This window comes from Vanacampus margaritifer, chromosome 8 (assembly GCF_051991255.1).
Source record: "Vanacampus margaritifer isolate UIUO_Vmar chromosome 8, RoL_Vmar_1.0, whole genome shotgun sequence".
Lineage (NCBI taxonomy): Eukaryota > Metazoa > Chordata > Actinopteri > Syngnathiformes > Syngnathidae > Vanacampus > Vanacampus margaritifer.
Window position 1 is genome coordinate 16,208,540 of NC_135439.1, and position 12,904 is coordinate 16,221,443.

Sequence of the window (12,904 nt, forward strand, 5' to 3'; positions counted from 1 at the left end):
CATTTACTCTAAATAGAGTCAAATTTACTACGTACTGTGCATGTTTTCCTCTGTAAATGACTATAAATGACTGTAAACTATTTTAGATGTAAGTCACACATTTTTAGCCCCGCAAGTGGCAAACATTTGATACCTTGCTTTTGTTACAGTTTTGGTACAGTTTGCTTTAGATTGTTCAATTTAAAGTACTAGGGTTTTCTGTAAAATCATGTTAATGTGTCCGTTAAGTTTGTGTGTGTGGGTGCGTGTGTGCGTGTGTGAGCATGTTTGACTGCGGTGCGTGTCTGAGGTCATTAATAATTCATGAGGTGGGAGGGGTAAAACGAGGGGGCGGTGACAGATGGAGAAGAGTGTGCGAGGGAGAGCAGAGATCAGGCTGAGAGGCACTCAGATCTGAAAGCGCGACACAAACACAGACTGAGAGATTCAGAAAAAAAAGGAGATGAATGAAATAGATGGTTAGCAAATGGCCGCATTGACATTTTTTTTTTTTTTTACACCTGTGTTCCATGATTGTGTAGATGATTAACAGCTGTCCAGTCTTTTTTTTCCTTTTTCTTTTTTCGGGGATTGATACAGATGGAGATACAATACTGTTTGACAACCTGGATTGAAGCGTTACATTGAGAAAGGTAGTAGTGTGTACCTGTATACTTGTATGTGTGTGTATTTCAACCTAAAAAGTCTTTTTCTCCTGTTATGGTTCTTCTAAAAGTCAATATAAACTTTAAACATTTTACAGGATTTGCCATAAATGAACAGCATATTTTTTGGTGTGGATATTTATGAATGCTGTGGAAGTTATTTTTTGAATTTTATTTAGAGGCTGTTTGAAGGTAAATGCCACGTGGTTTCATCTGACAGCACTGCCTTGTATGTCGCACACAAACACACACACACACACATGCGCACTCATTTGCCAGTCATAAATGATTGGAAAACGTTGATTATGTCGGTTATGTTTTGCGTGCACGCTATTGCACTGGCTACGACATCTACAAGTCCTCAGCTGCTATTGGTTGTTATTTGACATGAAGTGGTCAGGCAGGGTTCAACCTGTCATTCATTGTTAAATTAAGCCTGAGACTGATGACATCTTAATGGTTTTCCGTTACCATTTTACTGCCTGAATTACGCTCAAATTTGCTACTAATTTTAATCAAAAATATCAAGGGGAATTAGTGCTCATTCAATCTAGCCTACATACTGCTTTGAATGTGTGCTTTTGTTGTGTCCGTTATTATAACGGCGACTTGTCAATAAGCTTTTTGTTGACAATTAAGGCGGTTTTACTACTCAAAATGCATGGATAGACAGCTTTGTCACTAAATATTTATTCAACCTTTTGCGAGAGTGTCTGTGTATGAATTATGGAAGTGGAAGAACAATTGTGATTTTTTTTTTTTTTTTTTTAAATAAGTGTATCTGTATGTTGGACCATGAATGTCCAGTGTATGCACAGTGGTACACATGTTACTCACACACATTCACACACACGCACACACACTAACATCAACACAGCCCTTTCTTTGTTCTGGAGCAGTGTGGAGCTGAGGTTAATGCACCCAGAAAACAGAAAAAGAAACTGAGAGTGCAAGAGAGAGCGACAGTGAGAAAGACTAATTGCCAGTGTGGTCTTTCAGTCTTTCATTGCAAAGGTTTTCTGGAGAGGACTCATATGTCTCCCACCCCCCTTCCCACCCTTGCCACAAGAGGGGAAAAAAAATTTGCATTCTGTTCTATGCACATTACAGTCTATAGCTTTGCTCAGTTTAGCATTTTGGATGCTAATTGTATTGCAGTTTAGAAACGTGGGGATTACATTTTTATTTTTTTATTTTTTTAATCTAAAATTACAGCAATTAATGTCATTTATTGTTACTGTTGCTGCATAGACAATAGTCCAGGGGTGAGTAAACTTTTGTGATCAACGGTGTTTCAATTCAATTTTGAATAATCAATTATACATGTAGTATGTATTTTATGTCTTGTGCATAAATAGTTTATCTAATATTGTATTATATAGTAAATTCAGAAGGGATACTTGACTCATTGAGCCATTTCAAGCAGTAAAAAGTTAACATTTTGTTCAGAATGAATTTTTCTTGTACAATTAATAACTAATTGTTCTTCTCGCTGCCGACTGAAGATGACATCACCTGTGCTGAGGAAGTAGGTAACGACCAATCATGGCTCATCTGTTTTCTGGGATATCTTCAGTCGACAGCAAGTGGAAAAATTAGTATTTTAAGGTATTAATTGTAGGCCTATATGTAAAATAATGAAGTTACCAAATTCATTCTGGACAAAATATTAGCTTTTTGCTGCTGAAAATGGCTCAATGTTTGTAGTTTATTCGTTTGACCTGCAGGTGTGAATGTGTTGTAAAATAGTCACCAAGCTTTTGATTTTTACTATTGACTGCATTTCCACAAAGAGAGAATAGTGGATCCATTTGCAAAGTTACACAATCTTTTGGCTTTTCCCATCAGGGAATGCCACAGCGAGTTACACACATCTTTTGTATGGCACAGTTTTTATGACAGGTGCCCTTTCTGATTCAACTCATCTATTTTGTATCTGGGTTTAGGACAGGCACTGGGAGTGGATGGGGGCACGTTACACAATTACATTACATAATGAATTTCCTCAATACTTGATGGTGGGGTATCCTTGGAAATCATTTGTTAATAAAGAAAAATATTTTATATCATTGATAGACTGAATGACCTTTTAGGTATGTAGGCCAAGTTGGTGGTACTTGAGAAGTATTCTTGCTCAAAGATTATGAGATTAACTGTCATGGAGCGAGGATATACTGTATATGAGGGTATCATTTTATCATATATAATCTGTGAGAGATTTAAATGTTTTTTGTCATCTGTGTAAATGAAGCCTTTTTTTTTTTGGTACTAGGGACCGGTTGGGGGGTAGGCCAGTTTTTTATTTATTTTTTATTTTTTTACTAGAGACCAACTTTATGCAGTACACGTCAGGATTATTCTAGTTTTGGAATTTTCATTTTAGTTAGTTTTGATTTTGTTTTGAGTTTTGTTTTTTAAATTTTGTTAGTTTTACTGTAATTAGTTTTCAGTTTTAAGTATTAAAAAAAAATGCTTAGTTTTAGTTTAGTTTTAGTTAGTTTCAGTATTAGTTTTAGTTAAAAAAATTTGTATTGTGTGAAATATTTGAAAAACACCATGGTAAAATTTGAAAAATAGCGCATTTCTTACCTAGCGTTGCATTTCGGCCGAGTTAAATGAAAAATCAGGCGAGCCGAGTCATTGGAGCCAGAAGTCAAACATGAAAAATTGTCGCCTCGGTGTGATGTCATCTAAAGGTGCTTTTCTATTGGCTGCTGCTCGATGATGTCACTTCTGCGTGACACACTTTCAAACGTCCTTATTCCGGGTTTAATATCAAAATCAATCTACTTAAAATTACATTTGAAATCATCCCCAAAGGCTCATACATTAAAATAATTCCCAGAGACTAAAAATTGCTATAATTCTAGTTTTAGTTAGTTTTGTAAATATAAAATGTAGTTTCAGTTTTTGTTTTTTAAAAAGCATTTTCGTTTTTATCTTATTTAGTTGATGAAATTGTTTACTGAATTTTAGTTTTAGTTTTTTAATTAAGTAAAATAACCTTGGTACATATAAATCGAAGTAAACTGCTGTATAATTTAGTAAGTACCTTTGTTGTACGGACTCAGCCAGCTTGATTATTTCTGATCCATCCGCCACCAAATGACAGCCTGATTCATCACAAGATCACTCCAAGACTTACCAAAAATTTCGCTCAACAATTTGAGTTGTATCATAAAAGCAAATTCATTACATGGAGCATGTAATGTTATGGAACTTGTGTACCTGGCGAAGAAGCATATGTCTTCAGACAAAGATGCAAAACGATGAATGCTGACGCTTTGCTTCAATGTCAGGTCGTCAATCTGCTGTCTTCATACGACATCCTGCCTGAGATTGTATGAGGTCGAGAAGTTTTTGTACAATTTTGAGGCACTTTATTCCAGGATATTTTTTACTTCCCAGGTACTGCTTCCATTATGTTGAGTAAATCTTCAAAGAAAAAAAAACATTTTAAAAAATAGTATCCTATTAATGTGTAGTCATCATAATCATATTGTTTTCCCTTCTTGTATATCTGCTTTTGATGATTTATGTAATGGTGGAGATTTAGCTTTGGGGATGACTCCTCACTCAGTTAATCTGTTGCCTATGAGTCCCACACATGTCCGTGCATGTGATGTTAGATAGAGCTATGCGTATGTCCTCCTTTGAATTGATAACAACCACAACAACAACAACAATAATAATAATAATAATAATAATAATAATAATAATAATAATAATAATAATATAGCTAAAATAAGTGTACCGGCCTAAAGATGATCTTTTTATTTATTCATCCTATGTGAGCAAATAAATCAAATCAAAGCCACTTTATAATGTATATGATTTTTCTCTGTATTTCTTTCAAATACATTAAATGAGACAAAGGAAGTTGAGGAATATGAAATTTAAATTTAAATCTTATTTTTACCAGACATTTATGGCGCTTTTACTGTTCAATTCAAGTTAATTTATTTCATTCATTTGTAAAAGAAAAAAGACAATATAAAGCAATATTGAAATTCTAAGTAAAGTAAAAGAAATGAAAGGGGACAGAAATAAGTACAACTTGTTTTGTCTGCCCCTGATCAACACACAAAAAAAGCAAAACACAGTGAATGAATGACAGTGAGCGGTCAAGACGCTTTCAGTATAACAATTCTAAATAACTTAAAATAATTCAACTGTGTGTCCTTGTGCTATATATATATATATTTGCAATAATTGTGCTTTTATAAAAAAAAATAAAAATACAAATAGACTGAGAAATTATTCCACAGACTGATACCTTAAGTTGAAATACATCTTTCTTTTTGTTTTGTTTTATGTTACGTTTGGAAAAAAAAATGTCTGTTCCTCTTAATTTGCACTCACTTTCCCTTTTTATACATTTGGTTTGTATATTAACTGGTAAAATTTCATGATGGTTTTTATACAATATTTTAAGACGGTTGAACTCCATCAATTTATTACATTTTAAAGTTTTAGTTGTTTAAATAATGGATTAGTGAGGTCTGCGTATCCACAACTGCAAACAACACGAATAGCACGTTTCTGTAAAAGAAAGTTGGATTCAGTGTAGTTTTGGCTGCACACCCCCACACTTCAATGCCATAAGGTCCGGTATCACTGTTCAGGTGGTTATAAAAATAAATTGTTGACCGTGAATTTTAAATGGTTAGTAAGAAGAGGGTGAGTTAAAAAGAGGAAATATGAGGATTCATTGGATGAGTCCAGGTGGGGATACAGATGTTGCCCTCTAGCCAGGTACTTAACCTACATCGCTGCTCATGCTTCTGTCAGTGCATGTGTGTGATAAAAGGCCCAGGGATACATCTGTCTGCTTCACTAAGACACAGTATCATCGACATTACACTCTGGAGCAGGCAGTGACAACCTACATTTAACACCAGGCAACTGTGTGCTGGGTGATTTTTTGTTTTTATTTTCCAAACTAATGTAATAGTCTCTGACAGGCTGGGGAACATGTCAGTGTACCATACCTCTCACCCAAAGTCACCTGATTTAGGCCCCTAGCTCCCCCATGACCCTAATAAAGAAAACAAACGGCATGGAAAATGGATGGATGGATGGATGGAAAAGCAATTTCAATGATGTCATCAAATGATTGACACAAAGCTACATTATATTGTACAGCTTTATCATTATTATACTAATTACTGAATGCACCTCATTTTAAAATATGTTGCATTTTGACTGCCCTCTGTCTAAAAATGCACTTAAAGGGGTGCTTTTTTTTTTGCATGTATTTTTCTACCCAGTGAGTCTCTTAATAGCCTTGGACAAAAGGCTCAGCTTGCCAATGGTCATTGCTCCACTCATTCGTGAAATAGTTCCTTTAATTTGGGGCCAATCATGCTATCGCAACAGGCCACGTTTTTTCTTTTCTGATTCCAACTCAAAAATAAATGTATTTCACATGGATTGGCTTGGTATTTGTTATGCCGATGTGCACCATCTGAGTCAACAAGCCAAGTTTATAATGCTGTAGTGAAATGTGATGTCACATGTTTCTTTAAAAGAGCTACTAATATACAGTATAACTATATACTGTACATAAGTGCTTCTCAATTACTTTTTTTCCCCAAGGAAGAAGAGAATAGCACCCCAGCCCCCAGTCTTTGTTGTAAATACACCTTTGCAGAGGAGCTAATACTCCTTCCGTACTCTGAAAATGTGAGACACTGCCACCTACTGCAATGGCTGTGCAATTGCACTTTATTCTAGTATGGCAAAAAAACAACAACAACTTTTCCCTTAGGTCACACGTGCCTTCCTAGCATCGCACCATAATCATAAACCCCCCGCCCCCATTACCCGCCCCCATTATGAAGGACTGATATATATAAAACAAAGGTGTGGACCCGAGTCATGAATTTGACGACTTTAGACATGACAAAATGTTAAAAGATTTATCGACTTGGACTTTAACAACGCCTTGTGACTTCACTCGGACTTGAGCCCTTTGACTTGAAAAAAACTTGCTTCTTCCATTAAAACAAAAAGATTAAAATGTATGTTCACGATTACATTCCTTCTCCGTTTGTGTGCGTGTGTGTACGTGTGCGAGCTGGGCTGGCACAGCGCCGTCATTCAGACATGTCAGGGAAGCCGCAAACACACGCCGCCTACGCTAAGGCAAACTTCAAAATAAAGCTGACCAAATAATACATTGACACCAATGCAACAGTTGGCGGATTTTACTTTGAAGTCCGCCTGCATGGTGGCGTGAACGCCAGCTTGACTTCCCTTTGACATTTTGGCTTGCATTATCGACGTTTCTATTGAAATTACATATTTTCTACTACCATTATCATAATACCACCACAAAAGTGTATTAAATCGCTAATTTAGGAAGCGAAGAAACCGCAAATCAATCATGGTTTTATTGCACAATACGGTACAAGTCTCCGGCGTTCGTGGCTAGTAGCTAGCTGTTAGCGTTAGCATCGGCTGGCTGGCAACAGTAGTTTGACAGCTGTTGCTTGGCTCGCTTTTTTTCTTATTGTTTTAAATATTGTGGGCCTATGCTTTTTTGCAATCCACTCTTCCTGAGACTAAGGGAATGTGCCTTAAATTGCATTTGGATGTAGTTTTCATTGTTAAAAAAAAATACAACTTTCCCCTCATTTATAATTATTTTATAAAACACTAGCTTAAAAAAAAAACATGCAAAATGTCCAATATGGCCATTTGGTTTTCAGGAACACAACTTCAAGTGCATTACAAGTGCAATATATTGTAAGGCAGGATACCTTGTTATTTTATACATGGACCACGTATGAAATAATTATGTATCTTGCCATATATTGCACTTAAAGTTGTGTTCCTAAATCCTAACGGCCATATTACACATTTTGAGTTTATATATATTTTTTAAAATTTAATGAGCAAAATTTTTTTCTTCTTCTTCTTTTCCTTTCAGCTTTTACCTTCAGGGGTCGCCACAGCGAATCAGTTGCCTCCATCTAACCCTGTCCTCTGCATGCTCTGCTCTCACACCAACTACCTTCATGTCCTCTTTAACTACATCCATAAACCTCCGCTTTGGTCCTCGAAAGGGCTTGAAACTCAAAGTGTAGGACTTGGGAATCGCTTGAGACTTGTCATTTTTGACTCGGAACTTGAGGGCAAAGACTTGAGACTTTCTTGTGACTTGCAAAACAATGACTTACTCCCACCTCTGCTGTATATGCTATGTCTATAGCTTTTGGCATCACGTGTGTTGAGAGATTTGATTATGTTTCTCTGTATCTGTTGGACATTAAATGTCCTGTCCCACCTCCTCGACTGTTATTTTCCTGTTTCTGTAGTGTTCCTAAAGGGACGATCAAAACTATTGAATGTGTCTGGTGACTGACCAGAGCGGTTAGAGGCAATGACTTTATCGGTGAAGAGTGGTAAGACTGAGTAATATTTTATTTACTTTTGGCTTATTTAAACTATTGAACTCTTTTGCTGTCAAAAACTTCAATTAACGTTAAGGACACACCCACTGTATACCGCCGATAAAGTCAATTGACGTCGACTACGTTTTTTTCCTTCATTGGGCAGTGCAACGTCTTGTGCAGCGCTGCTTTGTAAATGGGCTGGAATAATCCAAAAACACTCACTAACTATGGCCAGCAAATGGCAGCATTGTATCTCTTTTCAATGGGTCTTCCTGGGTATCAAATTTCATGAAAAGATGGTGGATCTTAGGAAATAGAACGTTTTCAAGGATGACGTGAATGATTAGCGTTTGTCACAATAAATCTAATTCAGAGAGTGTCACTAAACAAAAAAAAATATTCGTGTCAAAGTCACTTCTTCTTCTTTTGCTTTCGGCTTTTCCCTTCAGGGGTTGCCACAGCGAATCAGTTGCCTCCATCTAACTGTTGTGCAGAAAATTTATCTTTTCACAAAAAACGTATTTTTCGCTTGATGTGACTCAATTTACCTCTTTTCAAATGGTGATTACGAAAGAACGGAAAAAAAAACATCCTTTTTTTTTCTAATGAAAGAATGGAATCCGATCTTTCATATGGTATCCACCATGTTTATGTGGTCACACACACTATTCTGTTTGCCTTGAAAGATAAGTGAAAATACTCAAAATCGGCTGGCACTGTAGGGGTTGTTTTTTTGGATAACGTGTGGCAGTAAAAGAGTTAAATATCTTTCTTAATAATCGTTCATGTAATAGTTTAGTTATTACTCAACTTTATTTATACAGCGCAGCACAACACCTGAAGCTGTAAGAAAGTGCTGTACATAAATGACAAAGATCTTTCTCTCTCTCCCTTCCGCCCTACCTACCTACCTACCTATCCATCCATCCATCCATCTATCCATCTATCTATCTATCTATCTATCTATCTATCTATCTATCTATCTATCTATCTATCTATCTATCTATCTATCTATCTATCTATCTATCTATCTATCTATCTATCTATCCAACTCCATTCATCTCCATTCTGAAATCCATTTGTATGCCTTTCATTTATTGCTCAGTGATTACTGGGAAACACTCATGCACGGACATGTCTATCATTTTAACACCTTTTTCTCTGGCGAACTCGAGGGGATTTCCCCACCCATTTACTCATACACTCATACTTTGTACATACGCGCACGCACGCGCACAAAGACAGACACACGCGATTAGAAAATAATGTGTAATTTAGCCAATAAATCAATGTCACTATAATTTACGGATTTTAATTTAAAGAGCACTGGACAGCTGCATGTAATATGATTGTAAATGAATGAGTAACGATGAGAAACAGAGATGCTACTGTTTAGCCTACAGATGATGAAACACATACACATCATGATGGACTAAATAGATTCTCTATGGTTTTAATATCATTTAGTACAAGAAAGGAAGGAATAAGGAGAGACAGAGCCTGGTCTGACTAAATGAAATTTGGTAATAATTATAGTAGAGAAATGGGAAAGGACAACTCTGTGTGTGTGAGTGTGTGTGTGTGTGTGTGTGTGTGTGTGTGTGTGTGTGTGTGTGTGTGTGTGTGTGTGTGTGTGTGTGTGTGTGTGTGTGGATAGTTAGCATGTCTTCCAGGCCTAATTTGCTGAGATGGGCCCATCTGCCTCGAGGTTACGGTGGTGATTAATGTAATTCTGCCATTGGCTGGTCTGGCTCGTTGTCTCAGTCACACACATACACACGCACACGCACGCACACACACACAAACACACTAAAATACAGTTGCCCTCTCTCAATCCATTAAAAATATAAATGGTACGAAAATATGTGCATGCAAAAAATAAGAAGAATATAAAAGAAATGAAATATATTTCACAGCTTTCTTTATACGATGCCTTCAATGATAAAATGATATGGGAGACATATGAATTTATTTTACAAGAAAAAATATTCCATTACATATTTTTTATGGGTCCCATGTAAAATAAGTTTAATTTCCATATTTCCATATAGAGCTCAGGGCCTGCGCATTGAGCCCTGTTCTAAAAAAGCAACTGCTATACACACACACGTGAGCCCCCACAAAGACCGCATGAATTGTATTTTTGCTCTTGAACTCAGCACTTTTCAATTAGTGTGCAGATGCGTGTATGTGGCGCATGTGGCAGATACAGTACATCAACAAAGTCAATGTGTAAACAACTTCAACAAGTAATCAAGTACAGTACATGCTGCTTATCAGAAGCTAACGCTGTTATATAACTCTAATCGGTGCATCCAACAAAACTTTTTGCAGCCCTTCTTACCTCTTGGCTTCATCAGAGTGCGTTAGATAGTGTAGTGTGGCAGTCAGACTTTTGATTGACGTAATACTTTTGCACACTGCAAGTGTGTCAAACTCGTTTCAGTTCACATTGTAGTTATGGTTGCCCTCCTTGTAGGATGGCTCTAACGGTGAAACCACATAAATGCATAATTGCTAAGGGTGTAGCTGTATGCCAAAAAATCACTGTTGGCTCTCTACATCTTTTAAGTAAACAGGGACAGATTAACTGTTATTCCAAGTCAAACATGCGGTTTATATTCTTGTTAAAAAATTAATGCTGTAGAGATAGACCTACCCGTATATGTTTTTTTTTCTTTCAGTGCCGATACTGGTTATTAGTGGTTAAGGAGGCCGGTAGCTGATTTTTGGAGCAGATATTCACTTTCACTAAAAGGGAAAATATCAGTGTCTAAAAATAAAAAAATAAAACTCCAACTCTTAACTTTATCGAAATGTTGCATATGTTTATTGAACAAGGCTTTGATTTGCAAAATGATATATTTTTTAAATGTTTTTTTTAATTTATGTTAGACATCTTTGTTTCAGAGTTCTAACAAAACGCTTAGGGAGCTTTTGGCATGTTTTAAAAAGTTAAATGAAAACTTGAACATGTTTATAGCTATTGTTTTCAGTAAGTTAAGTTTTCCAAAATTTCAAAAACATTTTCACTTCCCAGTGTCTTAGTTTTAATTTCAAATAAAAACAGAGCAGAATTTCCCAGGTGAACAGCATCTCTTATAACGTTAACTGAAAAAAAAATAGTGCCAGAGATTTAAATTGATCTATAATCAGCTATCACATTTGTTTTGTTTTTTTACTCATTCACTCCCAGCCGTTTTCACTGAAGCAACCTCCTTCGCTCCCGACAGTTTTATTGGATTTTGACATATTTTGAAAGGCCAACAGAATATTGTGTTCTATTACTATAAAAACATGGAACCTACCATAAGAAACATTAGAGACTCTTCTTTCATTAAGAAAAAAGGATATTTGTATCTGTTTCTGCAGCAATTAGCATTAGAATAGAGCTAAGTTTCATCATTATTCACATTCCTGTTGAAAGCACTGGGAAAAAGAGCTTGTTGCAACATGGCCCTGGTTGATCTCTTATACTCTTCTGCCACCTACTGGCCATTTTTTGTAATAACTACCATTGCTTGAAGCCACCTCTTCATGTCAGAAGTTGCATCAAAGCCTTCTGTATGCTCTTGCATAACCCCCCCCACACACACACACACAATAAAAAACGCATAAACATGTTTTGGAGAGTGAAGGACAAAGTATTAAAAAACATATTGACACGTTTTTCGGTTTGAATGATTTAAAAGGCTGATGCCAATATTCCTCAAAATGCAAAATCAGCGCCCATAATGGGCCCGGCCAATAATCAGTCTATGCCTACAATGTTGCAGACAAGTGTAAGAGTGGTGTGTGGCAGTTTTCGGTCTCTTACATAGTAAGAATAAGATATAATGATGGATAACTACTTTTGAACGGAAGTCAAGGAAAAATTGTGGAAAACTTTCACGGACCACACAAAAGGATTTAGAGGGCCGGATTTGGCTTTTGGGCCTTCAATTTGACGCCTGTTTCGAAGCTGGTGGTCCTGTCTCATGCAAATGAGTTACTGCAGGGTGTGGTCATATCTTTAAGTCTGAATGTTGTGTGCTGACTGAGATCAAGATATCACATCCACACATTTTAGATTTCGCAGGTGGCCAGGATTTGAATGGATGTTCTTTGTGTTCACAGTATATTTGTATTTTGTTGAGCTCAGCTTTTGTTCTATTATAATAGAAATACAATACAATACAAAACACCTGCACAAACACACACGTTTTCAAAGATAAAAAAAAAACAGTGAGCACACTTATTTTCTCTCTGTCCCTTTGAGCACTTCCTGTCTACAGTGCATTTATACATGTACACGCACACACACAACCTCCAGTTGCACACTCGCCATCTTCAGCGCTCCTCACCCCTCCTCACCCTTCACCGTCTTATCTCCCTCATTTTTTTCTGCCCCCGTTTTCATCCGTCTTTTCTCTGGTGGCACTGTTGCTAGGGAGCCCTGCTGACTGGGGGCGATTTTCATTGGACAGGAAGGAGAGGAGGGGGGGTTGATATTGAGGGGTACGGGGGGCGTTTGAGGAGGAGCACAAAGTGAAATCCAGATGTGCTAATGAGGTTGAATGTTGACCGACATTGCTTCTGAGGGTTGCCTGCCATACATGGAGGAAATGCATATATGAATATACTGACGGAACATTGAGTAAAGCAGAGAAAATCACTGACAGATAAAAAAAAACAACTACCAAAAAAACGAATTGGCAAAGAGAAGAAAGCAAATTAAAAGATAAAGGATGTGTGGCAGTGGTCATTTAAAATCAAGATGGAGTGTGTTTCTAGCAGTGGGGGATTGGAAAATTCTGGACTCCCAGTACACAAATCATTGAACGTCTGTTGTGGATGTTCTGTCAATGGGCATGCATCTTC

The 12,904-nt window shown here is 36.8% G+C and overlaps 1 protein-coding gene across 15 annotated transcripts in view; it reads left to right on the forward strand.

The window, feature by feature from the left end:
* nfasca (neurofascin homolog (chicken) a) overlaps positions 1-12,904 on the forward strand; it is a 119,469-nt gene that overhangs the window by 35,683 nt on the left and 70,882 nt on the right. For 14 of the 15 annotated variants that reach the window (XM_077572205.1, XM_077572208.1, XM_077572213.1 and 11 more), the window contains exon 1: positions 389-632. The exons of the other annotated variant lie outside the window; for it this stretch is intronic. The gene's annotated coding sequence lies outside the window, so the exon portion shown is untranslated. Of the gene's footprint in view, positions 1-388; positions 633-12,904 lie in introns of those variants that run through there. 15 annotated transcript variants of the gene reach the window in all.